The 13,065-nt window shown below is 37.5% G+C and overlaps 15 non-coding genes across 15 annotated transcripts; 5 read left to right on the top strand and 10 right to left on the bottom strand.

Moving 5' to 3' along the window:
* Positions 1-430: 430 nt before the first annotated feature.
* Positions 431-549, bottom strand: LOC133318794 (5S ribosomal RNA). Its single transcript, XR_009752540.1, has one exon. It is a non-coding gene; the product is annotated as a 5S ribosomal RNA (ribosomal RNA).
* A 1,056-nt stretch (positions 550-1,605) lies between these two features.
* LOC133318825 (U5 spliceosomal RNA) lies at positions 1,606-1,721 on the bottom strand. Its single transcript, XR_009752571.1, has one exon. It is a non-coding gene; the product is annotated as a U5 spliceosomal RNA (small nuclear RNA).
* A 595-nt stretch (positions 1,722-2,316) lies between these two features.
* LOC133318811 (U2 spliceosomal RNA) lies at positions 2,317-2,509 on the top strand. The gene has a single exon (XR_009752557.1). It is a non-coding gene; the product is annotated as a U2 spliceosomal RNA (small nuclear RNA).
* A 522-nt stretch (positions 2,510-3,031) lies between these two features.
* Positions 3,032-3,150, bottom strand: LOC116771022 (5S ribosomal RNA). The gene has a single exon (XR_004353571.1). It is a non-coding gene; the product is annotated as a 5S ribosomal RNA (ribosomal RNA).
* A 1,056-nt stretch (positions 3,151-4,206) lies between these two features.
* On the bottom strand, positions 4,207-4,322 carry LOC133318824 (U5 spliceosomal RNA). Its single transcript, XR_009752570.1, has one exon. It is a non-coding gene; the product is annotated as a U5 spliceosomal RNA (small nuclear RNA).
* A 596-nt stretch (positions 4,323-4,918) lies between these two features.
* Positions 4,919-5,111, top strand: LOC116777163 (U2 spliceosomal RNA). Its single transcript, XR_004354016.2, has one exon. It is a non-coding gene; the product is annotated as a U2 spliceosomal RNA (small nuclear RNA).
* A 522-nt stretch (positions 5,112-5,633) lies between these two features.
* On the bottom strand, positions 5,634-5,752 carry LOC116771028 (5S ribosomal RNA). Its single transcript, XR_004353577.1, has one exon. It is a non-coding gene; the product is annotated as a 5S ribosomal RNA (ribosomal RNA).
* A 1,056-nt stretch (positions 5,753-6,808) lies between these two features.
* LOC116775468 (U5 spliceosomal RNA) lies at positions 6,809-6,924 on the bottom strand. Its single transcript, XR_004353833.1, has one exon. It is a non-coding gene; the product is annotated as a U5 spliceosomal RNA (small nuclear RNA).
* Positions 6,925-7,520: 596 nt separating this feature from the next.
* On the top strand, positions 7,521-7,713 carry LOC133318810 (U2 spliceosomal RNA). Its single transcript, XR_009752556.1, has one exon. It is a non-coding gene; the product is annotated as a U2 spliceosomal RNA (small nuclear RNA).
* A 518-nt stretch (positions 7,714-8,231) lies between these two features.
* LOC133318827 (5S ribosomal RNA) lies at positions 8,232-8,350 on the bottom strand. The gene has a single exon (XR_009752573.1). It is a non-coding gene; the product is annotated as a 5S ribosomal RNA (ribosomal RNA).
* A 1,056-nt stretch (positions 8,351-9,406) lies between these two features.
* LOC133318823 (U5 spliceosomal RNA) lies at positions 9,407-9,522 on the bottom strand. Its single transcript, XR_009752569.1, has one exon. It is a non-coding gene; the product is annotated as a U5 spliceosomal RNA (small nuclear RNA).
* A 596-nt stretch (positions 9,523-10,118) lies between these two features.
* LOC133318809 (U2 spliceosomal RNA) lies at positions 10,119-10,311 on the top strand. Its single transcript, XR_009752555.1, has one exon. It is a non-coding gene; the product is annotated as a U2 spliceosomal RNA (small nuclear RNA).
* A 518-nt stretch (positions 10,312-10,829) lies between these two features.
* On the bottom strand, positions 10,830-10,948 carry LOC133318817 (5S ribosomal RNA). The gene has a single exon (XR_009752563.1). It is a non-coding gene; the product is annotated as a 5S ribosomal RNA (ribosomal RNA).
* A 1,056-nt stretch (positions 10,949-12,004) lies between these two features.
* LOC133318793 (U5 spliceosomal RNA) lies at positions 12,005-12,120 on the bottom strand. Its single transcript, XR_009752539.1, has one exon. It is a non-coding gene; the product is annotated as a U5 spliceosomal RNA (small nuclear RNA).
* Positions 12,121-12,716: 596 nt separating this feature from the next.
* On the top strand, positions 12,717-12,909 carry LOC133318807 (U2 spliceosomal RNA). The gene has a single exon (XR_009752553.1). It is a non-coding gene; the product is annotated as a U2 spliceosomal RNA (small nuclear RNA).
* Positions 12,910-13,065: the final 156 nt, after the last annotated feature.

Genomic DNA, 13,065 nt, shown 5'->3' with positions numbered 1-13,065 from the left:
GTAAGATATGTATGAAAGAATCCTTCTCGTGCAAACGATCGCATCTCAGCCATGAAAAATCTATGAGCACGAATTGATGGTTTAACGAAATTTTTCACAACTGATATTTGTACTAACTACTTAGTTGCCATTTCGACACATCGTTTAAATATCCGACGTCGTTCAATGCAGTCCGTCTGAGAGAATGCCTTAACAATTATTCTAACACGGATAGATATGTTCAATAGCCTTTTATACCCGTACAAGTAAATATACAAAAATATCGGAGGAGGTGAAACGGTAGCCAACTATAAGTGAGAATTAAGCTACGCCGTGAATGAAACAATGAGAAAAGTAGCAAATACTATGTCATGGGATTGTAGGAGGTGTGCATAATTGAGATTTTAAAAGAGATATAATGTATACATAAATATTGGTAGGAGGAACAAAAAGCCAACATCACGCGGTGTTCCCAGGCGGTCACCCATCCAAGTACTGACCGCGCCCGACGTTGCTTAACTTCGGTGATCGGACGAGAACCGGTGTATTCAACGTGGTATGGACGTTGGCAGACAGACACACAGAACTGTTCTCCCAGCTCTCCTCACATATGTCCTCTTCACATCCTCATCTACTACATAATGGAAAAAATATCAACAGAAACAAAAACATCGGCCGAGCAGTTAGTTAGTCGTGACGAAAGGGCTACCTTTGTGAGCTACCTTTCGATGATTTAATCACAGTAGAAATATTTATGTCAAAAATATAATTTTTGCTTTGGCTTTTTCTAAATTTTCTAAAAACCAAATCAACGTTCCTAATTCATCCTCTTTTCATAGTAAAAAAAAAAAAATGAAAATATTTCAAATTGTTTGGATGAATGACGATAATATCACAGAACATTTGAAATCTGTGCCTCAGGGCTCGGCCTAAAAGTTCGTGACATGGGACATTATTATGACAAATTATTGTCGAATATTTCATTGCATTCTAATCACAGAAAATAATCTTAAAGCAAAATTCATAAATATTTCACAATGCATTCTCTTTCAAGAATACATTTTTGTTAGACTTATGTTTGATTTAAATATCTGTCTATTCTTTTATGATTTTATTCCCGAAATTTTGCATGATTATGCACAATTTCCAATCACATTAGTATATATTCCAATCGTATATAAGTAGTTCCTTAAAAACAAAATCGTAATTATTTCGAATTGTTTCTCTTTATTTTATTTACGTTTTCAAAGCTATGGTTATTGTTTTTGTCATTTTCACTAGACCGTGTTAATATAAAACAAACAGCTAAGTGTGACTAATCAACTCTTTAGTTAAATTTGGAAGCTTCAGATTGTGAGGATTCCGTATGTGACTAATAATTGTTTTCTACATGTTTAGTAAGACATTGTTTTAGTTCGATACAATTGAAACTTTTTCGGATCCTAAAAAAGATAACTGGAACTATCCGGACAATCGTAATGATAAGTTTCAGGGTGTTAAAATGACATTCCTGATCTTGGAACGAGTTGAAACGAGTGACAGAGAAGATTCAGTAACACGACCTGTCTCGGAATTTGGTGCATCTCTAATGGGACCTTTGATTTTTGGAAGCGTCAGCGTTAATTAATCTCACCTACGTGAGACTTCAAAAAGTCGAGTCAGACTCATTTGAGTGTTCCCCTCCACGGAAATCTTTAGTAAAAGGCGAAAGATTTATACGTTCTGAAGGGAAACCAGAGTGACGATGGAGTGTTGGTCCTGTGACATCATCGGAAGGAAAAATTAGGATCATCGCGATTCAGAAAAGGCCGTGTATTCATACAGAGACATCTAGCGCAGAACTATAGCGAATACGGTAAATGAAATTATCTCGACACTGGCAACACCTACGATAAAGCTCTTATTTGATATTATGATATTTAAATATTTCTACATAAATAATTATAACATCGGAGACTACCACCTTTTTTGATCCACTTTCTCAAATCAATTTACAAAAATGTGACTTAAGAATTAAACTTAAGTATTTGTGAAGGATAGATCGAAGACGAGTTAGTTGCGAGTATAAATTGAGCATTTTAGAATATAATTCACACCGTGTACTGAAATAGGCTCAGTGAATATTTCAAGCGAGCGTCAATTCTATGAGATATCTCCATCAGACAGCGAGACAACGAACGCGACCACTGCTAGTTCTGTGACACAGACTCTACATGTAGCGCGTCTCCGGTTCAAAGCTCCACTAGATGTCGCTGGCGAATCCCTTGCAACATTTACATCGCGGTGATGAGATTTCTTCTCTCCGAAGGAGGCTCCAACGTGTCTCCTTAGAGCGGCATCGCTTCTCGGCCTTTTGGCTAAGATCAAAGTGTAGTATCTGTTCTTTTCAGCTTAATATCTGAAAGTTCCCGCATGTCGGGACCAGTATATTAAACTGATTTTTGTAAACCGACGGGATGTTCGGGGCTCGCTCCACTCCCGTCACGGGTCGGCCCGGCATTGCAGTGCCGCAGGGATCGGCCCACATATACTTAATGTTGAACGGCAACAACAAACTATCAAATGTCGACAGTTTAGTGTGACTTCACCGTGTGTTTTATTTATTGAGGTAGTGTAATATATGTAAGATATGTATGAAAGAATCCTTCTCGTGCAAACGATCGCATCTCAGCCATGAAAAATCTATGAGCACGAATTGATGGTTTAACGAAATTTTTCACAACTGATATTTGTACTAACTACTTAGTTGCCATTTCGACACATCGTTTAAATATCCGACGTCGTTCAATGCAGTCCGTCTGAGAGAATGCCTTAACAATTATTCTAACACGGATAGATATGTTCAATAGCCTTTTATACCCGTACAAGTAAATATACAAAAATATCGGAGGAGGTGAAACGGTAGCCAACTATAAGTGAGAATTAAGCTACGCCGTGAATGAAACAATGAGAAAAGTAGCAAATACTATGTCATGGGATTGTAGGAGGTGTGCATAATTGAGATTTTAAAAGAGATATAATGTATACATAAATATTGGTAGGAGGAACAAAAAGCCAACATCACGCGGTGTTCCCAGGCGGTCACCCATCCAAGTACTGACCGCGCCCGACGTTGCTTAACTTCGGTGATCGGACGAGAACCGGTGTATTCAACGTGGTATGGACGTTGGCAGACAGACACACAGAACTGTTCTCCCAGCTCTCCTCACATATGTCCTCTTCACATCCTCATCTACTACATAATGGAAAAAATATCAACAGAAACAAAAACATCGGCCGAGCAGTTAGTTAGTCGTGACGAAAGGGCTACCTTTGTGAGCTACCTTTCGATGATTTAATCACAGTAGAAATATTTATGTCAAAAATATAATTTTTGCTTTGGCTTTTTCTAAATTTTCTAAAAACCAAATCAACGTTCCTAATTCATCCTCTTTTCATAGTAAAAAAAAAAAAATGAAAATATTTCAAATTGTTTGGATGAATGACGATAATATCACAGAACATTTGAAATCTGTGCCTCAGGGCTCGGCCTAAAAGTTCGTGACATGGGACATTATTATGACAAATTATTGTCGAATATTTCATTGCATTCTAATCACAGAAAATAATCTTAAAGCAAAATTCATAAATATTTCACAATGCATTCTCTTTCAAGAATACATTTTTGTTAGACTTATGTTTGATTTAAATATCTGTCTATTCTTTTATGATTTTATTCCCGAAATTTTGCATGATTATGCACAATTTCCAATCACATTAGTATATATTCCAATCGTATATAAGTAGTTCCTTAAAAACAAAATCGTAATTATTTCGAATTGTTTCTCTTTATTTTATTTACGTTTTCAAAGCTATGGTTATTGTTTTTGTCATTTTCACTAGACCGTGTTAATATAAAACAAACAGCTAAGTGTGACTAATCAACTCTTTAGTTAAATTTGGAAGCTTCAGATTGTGAGGATTCCGTATGTGACTAATAATTGTTTTCTACATGTTTAGTAAGACATTGTTTTAGTTCGATACAATTGAAACTTTTTCGGATCCTAAAAAAGATAACTGGAACTATCCGGACAATCGTAATGATAAGTTTCAGGGTGTTAAAATGACATTCCTGATCTTGGAACGAGTTGAAACGAGTGACAGAGAAGATTCAGTAACACGACCTGTCTCGGAATTTGGTGCATCTCTAATGGGACCTTTGATTTTTGGAAGCGTCAGCGTTAATTAATCTCACCTACGTGAGACTTCAAAAAGTCGAGTCAGACTCATTTGAGTGTTCCCCTCCACGGAAATCTTTAGTAAAAGGCGAAAGATTTATACGTTCTGAAGGGAAACCAGAGTGACGATGGAGTGTTGGTCCTGTGACATCATCGGAAGGAAAAAATTAGGATCATCGCGATTCAGAAAAGGCCGTGTATTCATACAGAGACATCTAGCGCAGAACTATAGCGAATACGGTAAATGAAATTATCTCGACACTGGCAACACCTACGATAAAGCTCTTATTTGATATTATGATATTTAAATATTTCTACATAAATAATTATAACATCGGAGACTACCACCTTTTTTGATCCACTTTCTCAAATCAATTTACAAAAATGTGACTTAAGAATTAAACTTAAGTATTTGTGAAGGATAGATCGAAGACGAGTTAGTTGCGAGTATAAATTGAGCATTTTAGAATATAATTCACACCGTGTACTGAAATAGGCTCAGTGAATATTTCAAGCGAGCGTCAATTCTATGAGATATCTCCATCAGACAGCGAGACAACGAACGCGACCACTGCTAGTTCTGTGACACAGACTCTACATGTAGCGCGTCTCCGGTTCAAAGCTCCACTAGATGTCGCTGGCGAATCCCTTGCAACATTTACATCGCGGTGATGAGATTTCTTCTCTCCGAAGGAGGCTCCAACGTGTCTCCTTAGAGCGGCATCGCTTCTCGGCCTTTTGGCTAAGATCAAAGTGTAGTATCTGTTCTTTTCAGCTTAATATCTGAAAGTTCCCGCATGTCGGGACCAGTATATTAAACTGATTTTTGTAAACCGACGGGATGTTCGGGGCTCGCTCCACTCCCGTCACGGGTCGGCCCGGCATTGCAGTGCCGCAGGGATCGGCCCACATATACTTAATGTTGAACGGCAACAACAAACTATCAAATGTCGACAGTTTAGTGTGACTTCACCGTGTGTTTTATTTATTGAGGTAGTGTAATATATGTAAGATATGTATGAAAGAATCCTTCTCGTGCAAACGATCGCATCTCAGCCATGAAAAATCTATGAGCACGAATTGATGGTTTAACGAAATTTTTCACAACTGATATTTGTACTAACTACTTAGTTGCCATTTCGACACATCGTTTAAATATCCGACGTCGTTCAATGCAGTCCGTCTGAGAGAATGCCTTAACAATTATTCTAACACGGATAGATATGTTCAATAGCCTTTTATACCCGTACAAGTAAATATACAAAAATATCGGAGGAGGTGAAACGGTAGCCAACTATAAGTGAGAATTAAGCTACGCCGTGAATGAAACAATGAGAAAAGTAGCAAATACTCTGTCATGGGATTGTAGGAGGTGTGCATAATTGAGATTTTAAAAGAGATATAATGTATACATAAATATTGGTAGGAGGAACAAAAAGCCAACATCACGCGGTGTTCCCAGGCGGTCACCCATCCAAGTACTGACCGCGCCCGACGTTGCTTAACTTCGGTGATCGGACGAGAACCGGTGTATTCAACGTGGTATGGACGTTGGCAGACAGACACACAGAACTGTTCTCCCAGCTCTCCTCACATATGTCCTCTTCACATCCTCATCTACTACATAATGGAAAAAATATCAACAGAAACAAAAACATCGGCCGAGCAGTTAGTTAGTCGTGACGAAAGGGCTACCTTTGTGAGCTACCTTTCGATGATTTAATCACAGTAGAAATATTTATGTCAAAAATATAATTTTTGCTTTGGCTTTTTCTAAATTTTCTAAAAACCAAATCAACGTTCCTAATTCATCCTCTTTTCATAGTAAAAAAAAAAAAATGAAAATATTTCAAATTGTTTGGATGAATGACGATAATATCACAGAACATTTGAAATCTGTGCCTCAGGGCTCGGCCTAAAAGTTCGTGACATGGGACATTATTATGACAAATTATTGTCGAATATTTCATTGCATTCTAATCACAGAAAATAATCTTAAAGCAAAATTCATAAATATTTCACAATGCATTCTCTTTCAAGAATACATTTTTGTTAGACTTATGTTTGATTTAAATATCTGTCTATTCTTTTATGATTTTATTCCCGAAATTTTGCATGATTATGCACAATTTCCAATCACATTAGTATATATTCCAATCGTATATAAGTAGTTCCTTAAAAACAAAATCGTAATTATTTCGAATTGTTTCTCTTTATTTTATTTACGTTTTCAAAGCTATGGTTATTGTTTTTGTCATTTTCACTAGACCGTGTTAATATAAAACAAACAGCTAAGTGTGACTAATCAACTCTTTAGTTAAATTTGGAAGCTTCAGATTGTGAGGATTCCGTATGTGACTAATAATTGTTTTCTACATGTTTAGTAAGACATTGTTTTAGTTCGATACAATTGAAACTTTTTCGGATCCTAAAAAAGATAACTGGAACTATCCGGACAATCGTAATGATAAGTTTCAGGGTGTTAAAATGACATTCCTGATCTTGGAACGAGTTGAAACGAGTGACAGAGAAGATTCAGTAACACGACCTGTCTCGGAATTTGGTGCATCTCTAATGGGACCTTTGATTTTTGGAAGCGTCAGCGTTAATTAATCTCACCTACGTGAGACTTCAAAAAGTCGAGTCAGACTCATTTGAGTGTTCCCCTCCACGGAAATCTTTAGTAAAAGGCGAAAGATTTATACGTTCTGAAGGGAAACCAGAGTGACGATGGAGTGTTGGTCCTGTGACATCATCGGAAGGAAAAAATTAGGATCATCGCGATTCAGAAAAGGCCGTGTATTCATACAGAGACATCTAGCGCAGAACTATAGCGAATACGGTAAATGAAATTATCTCGACACTGGCAACACCTACGATAAAGCTCTTATTTGATATTATGATATTTAAATATTTCTACATAAATAATTATAACATCGGAGACTACCACCTTTTTTGATCCACTTTCTCAAATCAATTTACAAAAATGTGACTTAAGAATTAAACTTAAGTATTTGTGAAGGATAGATCGAAGACGAGTTAGTTGCGAGTATAAATTGAGCATTTTAGAATATAATTCACACCGTGTACTGAAATAGGCTCAGTGAATATTTCAAGCGAGCGTCAATTCTATGAGATATCTCCATCAGACAGCGAGACAACGAACGCGACCACTGCTAGTTCTGTGACACAGACTCTACATGTAGCGCGTCTCCGGTTCAAAGCTCCACTAGATGTCGCTGGCGAATCCCTTGCAACATTTACATCGCGGTGATGAGATTTCTTCTCTCCGAAGGAGGCTCCAACGTGTCTCCTTAGAGCGGCATCGCTTCTCGGCCTTTTGGCTAAGATCAAAGTGTAGTATCTGTTCTTTTCAGCTTAATATCTGAAAGTTCCCGCATGTCGGGACCAGTATATTAAACTGATTTTTGTAAACCGACGGGATGTTCGGGGCTCGCTCCACTCCCGTCACGGGTCGGCCCGGCATTGCAGTGCCGCAGGGATCGGCCCACATATACTTAATGTTGAACGGCAACAACAAACTATCAAATGTCGACAGTTTAGTGTGACTTCACCGTGTGTTTTATTTATTAAGGTAGTGTAATATATGTAAGATATGAAAGAATCCTTCTCGTGCAAACGATCGCATCTCAGCCATGAAAAATCTATGAGCACGAATTGATGGTTTAACGAAATTTTTCACAACTGATATTTGTACTAACTACTTAGTTGCCATTTCGACACATCGTTTAAATATCCGACGTCGTTCAATGCAGTCCGTCTGAGAGAATGCCTTAACAATTATTCTAACACGGATAGATATGTTCAATAGCCTTTTATACCCGTACAAGTAAATATACAAAAATATCGGAGGAGGTGAAACGGTAGCCAACTATAAGTGAGAATTAAGCTACGCCGTGAATGAAACAATGAGAAAAGTAGCAAATACTATGTCATGGGATTGTAGGAGGTGTGCATAATTGAGATTTTAAAAGAGATATAATGTATACATAAATATTGGTAGGAGGAACAAAAAGCCAACATCACGCGGTGTTCCCAGGCGGTCACCCATCCAAGTACTGACCGCGCCCGACGTTGCTTAACTTCGGTGATCGGACGAGAACCGGTGTATTCAACGTGGTATGGACGTTGGCAGACAGACACACAGAACTGTTCTCCCAGCTCTCCTCACATATGTCCTCTTCACATCCTCATCTACTACATAATGGAAAAAATATCAACAGAAACAAAAACATCGGCCGAGCAGTTAGTTAGTCGTGACGAAAGGGCTACCTTTGTGAGCTACCTTTCGATGATTTAATCACAGTAGAAATATTTATGTCAAAAATATAATTTTTGCTTTGGCTTTTTCTAAATTTTCTAAAAACCAAATCAACGTTCCTAATTCATCCTCTTTTCATAGTAAAAAAAAAAAAATGAAAATATTTCAAATTGTTTGGATGAATGACGATAATATCACAGAACATTTGAAATCTGTGCCTCAGGGCTCGGCCTAAAAGTTCGTGACATGGGACATTATTATGACAAATTATTGTCGAATATTTCATTGCATTCTAATCACAGAAAATAATCTTAAAGCAAAATTCATAAATATTTCACAATGCATTCTCTTTCAAGAATACATTTTTGTTAGACTTATGTTTGATTTAAATATCTGTCTATTCTTTTATGATTTTATTCCCGAAATTTTGCATGATTATGCACAATTTCCAATCACATTAGTATATATTCCAATCGTATATAAGTAGTTCCTTAAAAACAAAATCGTAATTATTTCGAATTGTTTCTCTTTATTTTATTTACGTTTTCAAAGCTATGGTTATTGTTTTTGTCATTTTCACTAGACCGTGTTAATATAAAACAAACAGCTAAGTGTGACTAATCAACTCTTTAGTTAAATTTGGAAGCTTCAGATTGTGAGGATTCCGTATGTGACTAATAATTGTTTTCTACATGTTTAGTAAGACATTGTTTTAGTTCGATACAATTGAAACTTTTTCGGATCCTAAAAAAGATAACTGGAACTATCCGGACAATCGTAATGATAAGTTTCAGGGTGTTAAAATGACATTCCTGATCTTGGAACGAGTTGAAACGAGTGACAGAGAAGATTCAGTAACACGACCTGTCTCGGAATTTGGTGCATCTCTAATGGGACCTTTGATTTTTGGAAGCGTCAGCGTTAATTAATCTCACCTACGTGAGACTTCAAAAAGTCGAGTCAGACTCATTTGAGTGTTCCCCTCCACGGAAATCTTTAGTAAAAGGCGAAAGATTTATACGTTCTGAAGGGAAACCAGAGTGACGATGGAGTGTTGGTCCTGTGACATCATCGGAAGGAAAAAATTAGGATCATCGCGATTCAGAAAAGGCCGTGTATTCATACAGAGACATCTAGCGCAGAACTATAGCGAATACGGTAAATGAAATTATCTCGACACTGGCAACACCTACGATAAAGCTCTTATTTGATATTATGATATTTAAATATTTCTACATAAATAATTATAACATCGGAGACTACCACCTTTTTTGATCCACTTTCTCAAATCAATTTACAAAAATGTGACTTAAGAATTAAACTTAAGTATTTGTGAAGGATAGATCGAAGACGAGTTAGTTGCGAGTATAAATTGAGCATTTTAGAATATAATTCACACCGTGTACTGAAATAGGCTCAGTGAATATTTCAAGCGAGCGTCAATTCTATGAGATATCTCCATCAGACAGCGAGACAACGAACGCGACCACTGCTAGTTCTGTGACACAGACTCTACATGTAGCGCGTCTCCGGTTCAAAGCTCCACTAGATGTCGCTGGCGAATCCCTTGCAACATTTACATCGCGGTGATGAGATTTCTTCTCTCCGAAGGAGGCTCCAACGTGTCTCCTTAGAGCGGCATCGCTTCTCGGCCTTTTGGCTAAGATCAAAGTGTAGTATCTGTTCTTTTCAGCTTAATATCTGAAAGTTCCCGCATGTCGGGACCAGTATATTAAACTGATTTTTGTAAACCGACGGGATGTTCGGGGCTCGCTCCACTCCCGTCACGGGTCGGCCCGGCATTGCAGTGCCGCAGGGATCGGCCCACATATACTTAATGTTGAACGGCAACAACAAACTATCAAATGTCGACAGTTTAGTGTGACTTCACCGTGTGTTTTATTTATTAAGGTAGTGTAATATATGTAAGATATGAAAGAATCCTTCTCGTGCAAACGATCGCATCTCAGCCATGAAAAATCTATGAGCACGAATTGATGGTTTAACGAAATTTTTCACAACTGATATTTGTACTAACTACTTAGTTGCCATTTCGACACATCGTTTAAATATCCGACGTCGTTCAATGCAGTCCGTCTGAGAGAATGCCTTAACAATTATTCTAACACGGATAGATATGTTCAATAGCCTTTTATACCCGTACAAGTAAATATACAAAAATATCGGAGGAGGTGAAACGGTAGCCAACTATAAGTGAGAATTAAGCTACGCCGTGAATGAAACAATGAGAAAAGTAGCAAATACTATGTCATGGGATTGTAGGAGGTGTGCATAATTGAGATTTTAAAAGAGATATAATGTATACATAAATATTGGTAGGAGGAACAAAAAGCCAACATCACGCGGTGTTCCCAGGCGGTCACCCATCCAAGTACTGACCGCGCCCGACGTTGCTTAACTTCGGTGATCGGACGAGAACCGGTGTATTCAACGTGGTATGGACGTTGGCAGACAGACACACAGAACTGTTCTCCCAGCTCTCCTCACATATGTCCTCTTCACATCCTCATCTACTACATAATGGAAAAAATATCAACAGAAACAAAAACATCGGCCGAGCAGTTAGTTAGTCGTGACGAAAGGGCTACCTTTGTGAGCTACCTTTCGATGATTTAATCACAGTAGAAATATTTATGTCAAAAATATAATTTTTGCTTTGGCTTTTTCTAAATTTTCTAAAAACCAAATCAACGTTCCTAATTCATCCTCTTTTCATAGTAAAAAAAAAAAAATGAAAATATTTCAAATTGTTTGGATGAATGACGATAATATCACAGAACATTTGAAATCTGTGCCTCAGGGCTCGGCCTAAAAGTTCGTGACATGGGACATTATTATGACAAATTATTGTCGAATATTTCATTGCATTCTAATCACAGAAAATAATCTTAAAGCAAAATTCATAAATATTTCACAATGCATTCTCTTTCAAGAATACATTTTTGTTAGACTTATGTTTGATTTAAATATCTGTCTATTCTTTTATGATTTTATTCCCGAAATTTTGCATGATTATGCACAATTTCCAATCACATTAGTATATATTCCAATCGTATATAAGTAGTTCCTTAAAAACAAAATCGTAATTATTTCGAATTGTTTCTCTTTATTTTATTTACGTTTTCAAAGCTATGGTTATTGTTTTTGTCATTTTCACTAGACCGTGTTAATATAAAACAAACAGCTAAGTGTGACTAATCAACTCTTTAGTTAAATTTGGAAGCTTCAGATTGTGAGGATTCCGTATGTGACTAATAATTGTTTTCTACATGTTTAGTAAGACATTGTTTTAGTTCGATACAATTGAAACTTTTTCGGATCCTAAAAAAGATAACTGGAACTATCCGGACAATCGTAATGATAAGTTTCAGGGTGTTAAAATGACATTCCTGATCTTGGAACGAGTTGAAACGAGTGACAGAGAAGATTCAGTAACACGACCTGTCTCGGAATTTGGTGCATCTCTAATGGGACCTTTGATTTTTGGAAGCGTCAGCGTTAATTAATCTCACCTACGTGAGACTTCAAAAAGTCGAGTCAGACTCATTTGAGTGTTCCCCTCCACGGAAATCTTTAGTAAAAGGCGAAAGATTTATACGTTCTGAAGGCAAACCAGAGTGACGATGGAGTGTTGGTCCTGTGACATCATCGGAAGGAAAAAATTAGGATCATCGCGATTCAGAAAAGGCCGTGTATTCATACAGAGACATCTAGCGCAGAACTATAGCGAATACGGTAAATGAAATTATCTCGACACTGGCAACACCTACGATAAAGCTCTTATTTGATATTATGATATTTAAATATTTCTACATAAATAATTATAACATCGGAGACTACCACCTTTTTTGATCCACTTTCTCAAATCAATTTACAAAAATGTGACTTAAGAATTAAACTTAAGTATTTGTGAAGGATAGATCGAAGACGAGTTAGTTGCGAGTATAAATTGAGCATTTTAGAATATAATTCACACCGTGTACTGAAATAGGCTCAGTGAATATTTCAAGCGAGCGTCAATTCTATGAGATATCTCCATCAGACAGCGAGACAACGAACGCGACCAGTGCTAGTTCTGTGACACAGACTCTACATGTAGCGCGTCTCCGGTTCAAAGCTCCACTAGATGTCGCTGGCGAATCCCTTGCAACATTTACATCGCGGTGATGAGATTTCTTCTCTCCGAAGGAGGCTCCAACGTGTCTCCTTAGAGCGGCATCGCTTCTCGGCCTTTTGGCTAAGATCAAAGTGTAGTATCTGTTCTTTTCAGCTTAATATCTGAAAGTTCCCGCATGTCGGGACCAGTATATTAAACTGATTTTTGTAAACCGACGGGATGTTCGGGGCTCGCTCCACTCCCGTCACGGGTCGGCCCGGCATTGCAGTGCCGCAGGGATCGGCCCACATATACTTAATGTTGAACGGCAACAACAAACTATCAAATGTCGACAGTTTAGTGTGACTTCACCGTGTGTTTTATTTATTAAGGTAGTGTAATATATGTAAGATATGAAAGAATCCTTCTCGTGCAAACGATCGCATCTCAGCCATGAAAAATCTATGAGC

Source organism: Danaus plexippus, chromosome 7, assembly GCF_018135715.1.
Source record: "Danaus plexippus chromosome 7, MEX_DaPlex, whole genome shotgun sequence".
In the NCBI taxonomy this organism is placed as follows: Eukaryota; Metazoa; Arthropoda; class Insecta; order Lepidoptera; family Nymphalidae; genus Danaus; species Danaus plexippus.
Note: the sequence above shows the minus strand (reverse complement) of the source record. Positions and strands in the feature narration are given on the sequence as shown.